Source organism: Neodiprion fabricii, chromosome 5 (assembly GCF_021155785.1).
Source record: "Neodiprion fabricii isolate iyNeoFabr1 chromosome 5, iyNeoFabr1.1, whole genome shotgun sequence".
In the NCBI taxonomy this organism is placed as follows: domain Eukaryota; kingdom Metazoa; phylum Arthropoda; class Insecta; order Hymenoptera; family Diprionidae; genus Neodiprion; species Neodiprion fabricii.
In genome coordinates this window covers 20738525-20748293 of record NC_060243.1, presented here as the reverse complement: position 1 = coordinate 20748293, position 9769 = coordinate 20738525, and the positions used below count along the sequence as shown (strand labels likewise).

The following is a 9769-nucleotide window of genomic DNA, read 5'->3' as shown; positions in this document are numbered from 1 at the left end:
TTTAAGAACGGAAATCCTAATGTCTATTTTGATTAATCTCAAAGTTTAGAATATAATGGAACATCTATAAGCATCTTATACAAATAAAGGTACTATGTAATACTTATAGTAATACATAGTACTTGAGTAAATAATTAAGATCTTCTCAAACGAATCCTTTTGTCGGTTTATCGAGCACTCGCAATTATCGAGAACGTACAATAGATTGTGATTCGAACAAAAAAGATAGTGTACGATTACAACTTTTCATAATAACAGTTCGACTTGTCGACGGTTTTGATCAGTTGATTTCGGCGATTATCCAGTTTTTAAATTTTTTATGTGCAATGACCCTGTCAGTGTAATATCGTATAAGCAAACGAAGTTTGATAAGTAGGTCTGATCATAACCTAATCTACGGCAATTTAATTTAAGATTAATATAACTACCATCGTGAAACGAACCAGTTATGATTGCATACAAATGAGTTCGATTTAATGCGAATGTATAGTCTGCAGGTGAAAATTTATTTAATTTTAGCCGTCCGAAATGAAACCTGCTAGGGACTTTGGCTCTGATTTAACCTAATACCCAGTTCATTGTAGGATTTAATAAATTGAATCGATGATCAGACATTGCTTCGCGCTTGTATATACGAATAATTTTACACTGGTTAATACAAAATACAATTCCATATGGGTATAGATGTTGAACCTTGTTGTCGACTAAGGTGAAACAACTAATAATTGGCATTTTTTAGTAGAAGCAAATAAATATGAGTAGAAGCTTTGCATGTTTAAGAAAGTTACCTGCTATTCTACGAAGTAAACCGTTTGTGGTAAAAAGTTTTTCACTGCTTCTTAAATCATTTGGAAAAAGTTCGGATCCATTCGATTTCAGTAAGGATCCTTACAACAGTCCTTTTGAGTTGTGTCACTTTTGTTGAATAATGAGCCGTAATTATACAACTACAGAAATGTGACTTTTTAAGCTTACAGACTCGAACTTTGAAAATCCAAATGTGATGTCAACTCAAAAAAGCCAATATTCGAGTCATGTCAGTTTTGCGGCTAAGGCGCGATGTATGAAAAATGGAATAAACCATTCCTCGAAATCCGAGTAGATCCTCACAATATTATACGAGGGAAAATTAACCATGGAAACTGACGGTGATTCGGTATTCGTGTATGGTTGAAAAAATTTCCACAACTCATGTGATATGAATATTTCCACTACTGATCTATTTTTCGTAACTTGAACGGATAATCGTGTTGAGGTTTAAATTAAGGGTGAACCCGTTGAGATTGCGCGTGGCGATGGCTGCGCGAGGTTTTTAGTTTACCGGGCAGCCGTGAGGGGCGTTTAAGAAGTATTCCTATCCCTCCCCCGTTTCCTCCTCTGCCGTAGTGAAGTTTGAGGTATGAGGGTGGGTAGGCGGCCACACTTAAGTGTGCGGCCTGGCTGGCAGTGCCAGTTGTAGATCAGCCTTGGCCGGCTGTTGGAAATGCGGGAATATTATTTACATCCGGTATTTGGAAATCGTTCTGTTTGTTGTTAGTGTTGTTGCTGTTCGTGATTTTTTTTCATTTAGATATTTGTGTCGTGTCGAGTTACAATTTTTCCTCCAATATGTCGTTCTCATTCCGCTGCAGTGTGCAAGCAGCCTTTAGCCTACTGTAATAATTAACTCTTCTTGCTATTTCCGTCTCATACGTTGTTTTGTTTATCATTTTTTCTTCTTCATACATTGAGAAATCTATCACCACCTTGAAAAAAAAAGAAAGTATTTTATTCCGAGGCGGGGGATAGAAAAACTTGATAAATGTCGATGTGATAAAATATCATCATGCTGAGAAACGTAAGTGCATTGATAAACTTGTCGAGCTTTGCTTGGATTATACGAATATGGTGTGAGAATGAACGCGTATCAAAAAACGGACGGAAGTAAAAGGAAATAGAAAAAATTACAGCAAGAAACGGTTGGAACAGCAACAGCTCAGGTTAATGTATACATATTGAACACGCGTGCAGTGCCACCCCGTCTGAACCACGACCCGCCACGGCGGCCCGAAGACCTTGGTGCCAATAATAATATTTCACTCGGCACCCTGTCGACGAGCCAAATAACCCCACATCGCCTGACCCCAGGATTTGGTAGTAAATTTCCAAAAAACAGCAAGACGTGAAAACAGTGAGACTGAAAAACGATCAGGGAATCTGATGTGGAAGAGATTGCGGAAACAAAAGTTTTGTGCCGTAGGCCTGCGGATGACCTTTATCTCTGTTACCCTGAAACGAGGTATTATTTTTTTCTCTTTAATTCGTATGAAACAAGGGATAAAAAAATATCATTCGAGAAAAGTTGGATTATGTATTTTTTAATCGCAGTCTAAGCTATTAATTCGATTCCAAATTCGATGCAAGTCACGTATGATTTTCTTTACGTCTTTAACGAATTCTCTTGCACATATTTAACGGATTCATCACATCCATGATAATGTCATGCTCATTGGACAATCATCTTACAAGCAACTTCTCTATGATTAAATATCGAGTTGAGTCGTGTCGTAAGATACTTTTCGCACCTCGGTATCACAATGCTATACATCAGACTCCTTCGAGACGTCTCTATGTCGTGTAAAAACACAACTCTACATATTTTCGTTTCATCTGGACGTATCAATACGTCTAGTCAGATGTCATTGTACCTTCTACATATTCCTGATGTCTCAGACATTTTTCCAGTCTCTCGGTCAGTATGAACTGACATTGACATGTTTGGAAAGTATTCTTTATCGCGTCCGAAGTGCTGACAACAGTATAAACATTGTCCAATAAGTCTCATCATAATTTCCAGACCACGGTAAATAACGGTTTGAACCATTAATTTACCATTTATAATCAAGAACCAGTTAATTTGAACCAGTAATTCACTAATCTCAGATAATTTCTGCAGATTCATTATTAAGCGTCTGAAAATATCATCTATTCGAACTTGTGAAAAGACGACTGATATTTTTGCACGTTTCAAATAATTCCCGGAGAAGGATGAATGATTGAAGACTGTAATTGCTCAGAATTTTACAATATTTATGAATCGACAAAATCGATTTGACATCCATCTTAAAAGGCTATTATAGGCATTAGACCCAGAGGAACTTTAAATTCTGTACTGAAACGTCGGGAATGAGTATTTCGAAATCCCAGAACGCGTCTGCTTTATTTAAGCGATAAAGAAATAGTGTAAATGGGGAAAAATGCTCGACCATAAGACGTCTTAATAAAAATATCCCGTTAGACGTACAAACGTACGAACAAGGGCTGTCGGCTCGCGTTTTCTCGCTTCGACTGTTGTTCTTGTTCTTTTTCTTTTTCGACCCAGGGCTTCGACCCTCAATTCCCCCCGTTATTCGTGATGGAGTTTAGGAGCGGCCACGCGTGGGTATGAGACGCGTATCGCCGTACCTGTGTAACAAATATTAACATACACGACTGGCCTAACCGTTCGCTTGCTATCTGCCTGCCTGGCTATACATCAGCTGCGACCTAACCTAACGAGGACTCGCGTGCCAGGGAAAATCCAGAGTCGGTTCAAACCACCCCTGCAGATCGTGAAACGGGTAAACCGCCCCCGCTCCCTGACACAGTGCCAACATGTGGCTCGGAAAACGCACTCACGCGACCCATCGATCGTCTTTTGTTATATATGTATATGGCACCGCGCACTTCGTACTCTGCTTCATCACTCGTAATATCTGTTCTCTGTTTACTCTCAGATTCTAGATTGTGAAAATAGAAAATTGCCGTTTCGGATTTGGATCGCAGAATCATTGAGAAACGGTTTTTTAAAAACAGAAAAATCACGGAATCAGGTTAGATTGAAGGATTCAATTGTTTTTCCACTCTTAAGAACGTAGATCGCGGAAATAAAAAATTGGAGTACTCAAATTCTAGATCGTGAAAATGGTGAATTGCCATTTCGGATTTATATCGCAGAATCATCGAGAAACGGTTTTTTGAAAACCGAAAAATTACAGAATTAGCATAGAATGAAGGATTCAATTGTTTTTTCCAGTCTTAAGATTGTAGATTGCGGAAATAAAAGATTGCAACTTCGAATTATCAGAAGAATTTTTTAGAATCTGAATACAACAGATGTAGGTTTGATCAAAGAATCCAGTCCTCGGTTTTCTAGTCTCTTTGTCCCTATCGGTTTTTTGGATTTCTAGTGTATAGACCAAAACATCTGACAAACGTTAGAATTGATTTTGCAATTTATTGGGACCGTATCAAGAACCAATTTCTATTCTCTTTCAAACAAGACTAAATACGGTGTATGTTCGTTACGAAGGCGGGTTCGAGGCTGTGGAATAATTCTATTTTATGCGAGAGCATGGATTCTTTACTAGGTCTAATTAGTCCACATACATAGAAAAATTTGCATTTTTAATGAGGACAAATTTCGAAGCATTGTAACCTAAATCGTTTTGTAACGTACAAAAAATTCCATTAACCGCATTATGTTTTGCTCTCTGTTTAACAGAGATTTTCTTTTTGAAAACAAATGGTTGTTCAAAAATTATGGACTTGTAAACAAACCACTCTGACTTGACCACAGATAGCTACCAATGCATTTGTACACACAACTGTATAATAGATAGTTATTTATAGTTTCGCACTATATTGAAATATACATGAGTATATTTACAAGAAGGACACGTTTCGTGGGTTACACATGAAAGTGTGTATGCGTGTGTATGCTGGACTATAGGGCAACCCATCATAAACCTTTTCTCCAACATCATATCTTATTGATTCAACGTTCGCATTCGAACCGCATAAGAGAAACAGGTATCTTTATAACACGCCACAGCGATTGCCGTCTCTCTTGAGTTTCTGTACGATTAGAGATGTATTTGGATTGTACGAAACACGACTTTGAGAGCCAAAGACGAGCTACCCATAAATAGCGTATCGCGGAACAAGGAGGTAAACTCGGTCTTTTCGGGCCGAGCGTAAGATTGGAATATGAGTCTTAGGTGAGCACGCGGCGAGTATTCTTGTGCAAGTTCGCGTGGCGAAAAGACTGTTGCCTTGTTGTTGCACAACGTTCTTTACGTAGCAAGAGTATGGTATGTGTTTTTTTACAAAGCAGGAAATTGGGGTGAGGGTCGCACAATGTCAGATTTGTTTGCGACAGCGCATGTGCGGAGTACATAAACATAAACTCCTAAAAGTTAAAACTGGTCTTTTCTGTACTCCGCGCATGCGCATTCCCAGGCTAACGCTACCATCGTAAAAACGAATACTTTGTGTTCGAAAATACGCATGAAAAAACGTGAAAAAAATTCTTGCGTTATATAAAAGTTGAGGCATTACCTCTAATACCTGCGTGAGTGATAAAAATTATTGAAAGGACACACCTGACAGTTGCCTTCAATATTTTATATCCGTTCCAGGGTCTTTTTTAGGAATCAAATAACTGTACGGTGAATGGTAAGCCGATCAATTCTAATCTAGGAACTCGAACGAACCAGACTGTTGACTTAACTCGAATCAACTGAATCCATCCGAAAATAAAACAACCTTTAGGGATACGGGAAATGAAACTTTTGTCAAGAAGGGTCTGTAAAATGTTACTTTCAGAAATTTAAGACGTCTTTCACAAGTGTATTACAAATAACAACCCTGTGAATCCAATTTTTGAGAGGTCGTACTATAGATTTGGCCAAAGAAAAATCTTATCGCATAGAGCAGAAGAAACCTGCCGCACGACCCTTTGATTCAAAGTGAAAATTCTTTTCTCTGTAAACAAAATGCGATAACGACAAAAAACGAGTGTATCGAATTCGATATTCCAATTCCACCCTGAAACCTCCAATGAATCGAATCGTCAGCATAACGCAACTTAACCTCAAATCTAAATCAAATATATAATTGAGCGAATTCTTTCGTGATTTATACGAGTGGAAAGCAGGTCGGTTACGCATCAGTGATCCGCTTTGACGAGCATCGGAGTGTTTTCATCGTGGATCCGAGGCGACTGCACGTTAGTCTTCCTCTGACCGGGGCACAGACGTAAACCTAACCCTAAACCTAACCTAACCTAACTTAACCTAAGTGAGGAGGGGGTTCATAAAGGTATCAAGTCCCCGATAAGGCAGACAAGAAGACGGGGGTGGATTTGCCGGTTGGCAGACACCGAGCCAATCAGGTCTCCCATTTCCCGGATAAAAAGGCTGTCAGCCTCAGAGCACGGATTCAAGGTACAAGCCCGAACCAACGAAACAGATTCATCCGTATTGTGTAACGCCAACCCCCTTTGCCCCGTTTTCATCAGCGTTTCGTTGCAATATCTGTGCTGTATCACGTGTAGATGTACATTTAACGTGACGAGAAAAACGCCCCCTTTTCAAAACTTCCTGTCCGACGTGTTTCCTTTTTTTCGTTTGTTTGCACTGTCATGGAAAAAAAAAAGAATGAGAAATTTTGCCGCGAGCATACGCGACAAAAAAATTTATAGGTATGGTTACTTTACAGTCTTTAAATGTATTCATTTTTACTATAGCAACGAAATATGCAGTTTGGGGTACAAAATGAAAATAAGATCTGCTCCTGTAACCAGACAATCTAGGATGTGTTACTAACGAATTCTTTTTGATTATCGTCACTCGCACATAATATATTTCCTTGTAACTATTGCGAAAACTTGAGTGAAATACTTTCGTTAACTAATCAATCAGATGTAACGTTCCGATGAAACACGTGTTGCCAACTACAATTAGACCGAATGGTTACTCGTACAATATTTTGTTGTAATTCCTCAAAACATTTAAACGCTTATTGTGACTATATCCGTTCAGCTAGAATTTCCTAGTAACCAAACAGAAATGACATTTTTCTCAGTGCATCCAACCTGGCAATTCGCAATACGTGTGAAAGAGTAAATTTGCGGTTTATAATTTTCTGGATATCAATTTGGTACGGGCATATATTGTAGATTTCACGTACATACCGATGTACCTATATTTGTATAGTATTAACGTATGGTAACACGCGATTCTCAACGACTATAATCCATAACCCGCGGACGTCGGCGTCCGCCTTCCATGACTGCATGAATAAACCGTTTCAAACCGGCGCGACGCGATGCCGCCGTCAAGCCCCTGAATTAGAAAATTAAACGGGATAACCTTCGAGCCTGTACTTTTACTGATTGAATAAGCAAATGAGTTAATCAATTCGATATGCATCACTGAAAGGGGGTGGAGGAAAATTACGGGGCCAGGGGCTGACGTTAAGTAGATTAAAGTCATCGTAGTAAGTAAAAATCATCTGCAGAAAGAGTTGGAAACTGCTTTGACTCGCGTTCGCGTTGCATGATTTGTTGAAATTATTCTTCAATCAACCGTTGTTTTAAATTTATTCTGAAAATGTGAACATGCGCGAACATTTAATTAATACCTAATTGAAGTTGCAGTAAATTTAATTCACTGCGAACCTTTTTTGGGTCTGTGAAGTTACTTGAAGTTTTAAAGTATAGTGATAAACGTCAAAAAAAGAGGGGAAAAAATTTTGGTGAAAAATTTCCGAGGTGTCTACAGTTTGCAAGTGTTTGGAGATTCATTTTTTTCGACCTCTGCAAAATACAAAATTTCTCTTTAAATTAATAACGCATCATTCCTCATTTATATTTGTTACCGCACGATGGAATTTTTTTTTTTAAATTCAATACTGGTTTAAACTACGAGGTCATGAACTGGCTATTGCAACTCGTTCCCGCGTTGAGATCGTTGTTTATTTATATTATAGATATATATCCGTCGTTTAATTTTCCAAATCACGTAGGTCTAAAGTTAATATTTCTCAAACGCTCGTGTATATTACTCGCAAGTAGGTATGCATATAAAACTATAGGGTGCAGGCTTTATGCTTACCTAATCCCAGCTTTTGCTGTGAATAACAATATTGGTATAACTCTGGTAACGGAGACACGCAAGTCACGCCAATATACTTACTTACCGTTGACCATAAATTAAGTTAATAATACGAACTACGTGACTGCCGTGCTGTGATATAATAAATGAAGAAAACAAAAAAAAAACAAAAATTAAAAACAAATCCACAAATGCTTCAGACAATTTATTTTTGTTTTTCGAGTTTTTCTTTTTATCTATTTGAATTTGTTCACTGTTCAACGTTCTTTTCAATTTACCAGTGCTATAGGGATGAACCCTTTTGGAGCATAAATATAGTATGGTGAGTAGCAAAGTATACAGCGTAACATCCGATCATTATTCATGTATTTATATTTATTCATGTCCACGAGCCGGATAAACCTCTCGACGTCGGAACTGTCGTACCTGTCGTTCACGGAACTAGCGATTTCATCGCGTGATTAGTTACCATTTCATTTCCAACCTAGTATCGCTCACCTTGCCGTATCTTATATACATATACACGTGAGACGATAGCTTGGAACGGTAAAATATTACCCTTTCTGTACAGCTGTAATACGTCAAATCTCGGGCTCAACGGATCGTTTTCTACTATTTCTTGTTTGCGTCTGCTCTAATAAGAATACGAAATCAAAATCCATTTCCAATAGTCGACTACGCAATGTAGTCATGGGCTGGATTAGCCAGAACGCCAACCACGCCATGCGTCATTTTTTAGGATAAAAAATTTGTCAAATTATACATTTTTTTAAAGACATTAATCAACAACTCACAAAACGAGTTTAATCGAAAATGTTGCAAACAATTTTACCACTTGACATAACCTCTGGAGTGCAAGTAAAGATTAAACGGTTTCTTCACGAGAAAATATCGAAAGATTTGACATCGTGTATCGTACCACTTCGTAATTACGATAAATATGAAATAAACAAGTGCCACCTGTACACGACACAGCTTTGTTGTGATAAGCGCAGCGCGCATGCGCTGTTCCGTATACCATTATGAGACCACAGTAGTAGCGTCACGTTTATGGTCAGACACATGCTGCATTTATACCTCGATGCAGCAAAGCTCTTGGGCTGCAGAGAAGCCCGTTACTATTACCCGTGCTAGCAATTCACGTTTTTTGTTCTTGATCTTGGCGTTATCCTTTTTTTCCTTCTACTCTAGCATGTATTTTTGACTGATTTTAAACCTGAAATATATGCGAAGTACTAAAGAAGTTACACGGAGAGAGAAAAGTCGTTGAATCAACCGAATCGATTTAGTTTGATGAAAAATGGTTGCTTCAATCATTACTTTGTGAAAATGAATGTACCGTAGTTAACATGATAAATTTTGTCAGGTCAAATCAACGAAACAAAAGAATTCAGTATTCCGTGGAATGAAATTTGATCCTCTGAAATCAACCCGTACATATAATTTAGTGAATAAATTGATTTCGTGAAACTAAGTGATTTTCATGCCTTCCGTTCGAACTTATATATTGATGAATACGTACGGTTGAATGAATTAAATGTGTTGTTTTTCAGGACCTTTGATGATTGAAAGAAACAAAGTTGATCCAAGTCAGCGAATATAATTTGACTAATTGAAAATACTTTTGTTGAATCAAATGTATGTATCACTCGATACAGTAACAAAATTGCTGCCATACAAATAGTTCAATGAATCCATCTTCAATACACGTATAGGCTAATAAATTTAACTTCTTTTGAATATTTTGTTAGTCGAAAAAAAAACGATAAAAGTCCGACGCGTAAAGCAGCTGGTAAAGGATAAAGGTTATGAAATCCAAGTTTTCAGTGAGTAGGACCAATTTCATAAACGAA

General features: G+C 37.9%; 1 protein-coding gene across 10 annotated transcripts in view; it reads left to right on the top strand.

Annotated features, from left to right (window-relative positions):
* Window positions 1–1387: 1387 nt before the first annotated feature.
* The window catches only part of LOC124183104 (whirlin), a 46374-nt gene continuing 37992 nt past the window's right edge, over window positions 1388–9769 (top strand). For 5 of the 10 annotated variants that reach the window (XM_046571139.1, XM_046571136.1, XM_046571141.1 and 2 more), the window contains exon 1: window positions 1389–2278. The gene's annotated coding sequence lies outside the window, so the exon portion shown is untranslated. Of the gene's footprint in view, window positions 2279–9769 lie in introns of all 10 variants that reach the window. The other 5 variants (XM_046571137.1, XM_046571132.1, XM_046571134.1 and 2 more) reach the window with 4 other exon arrangements.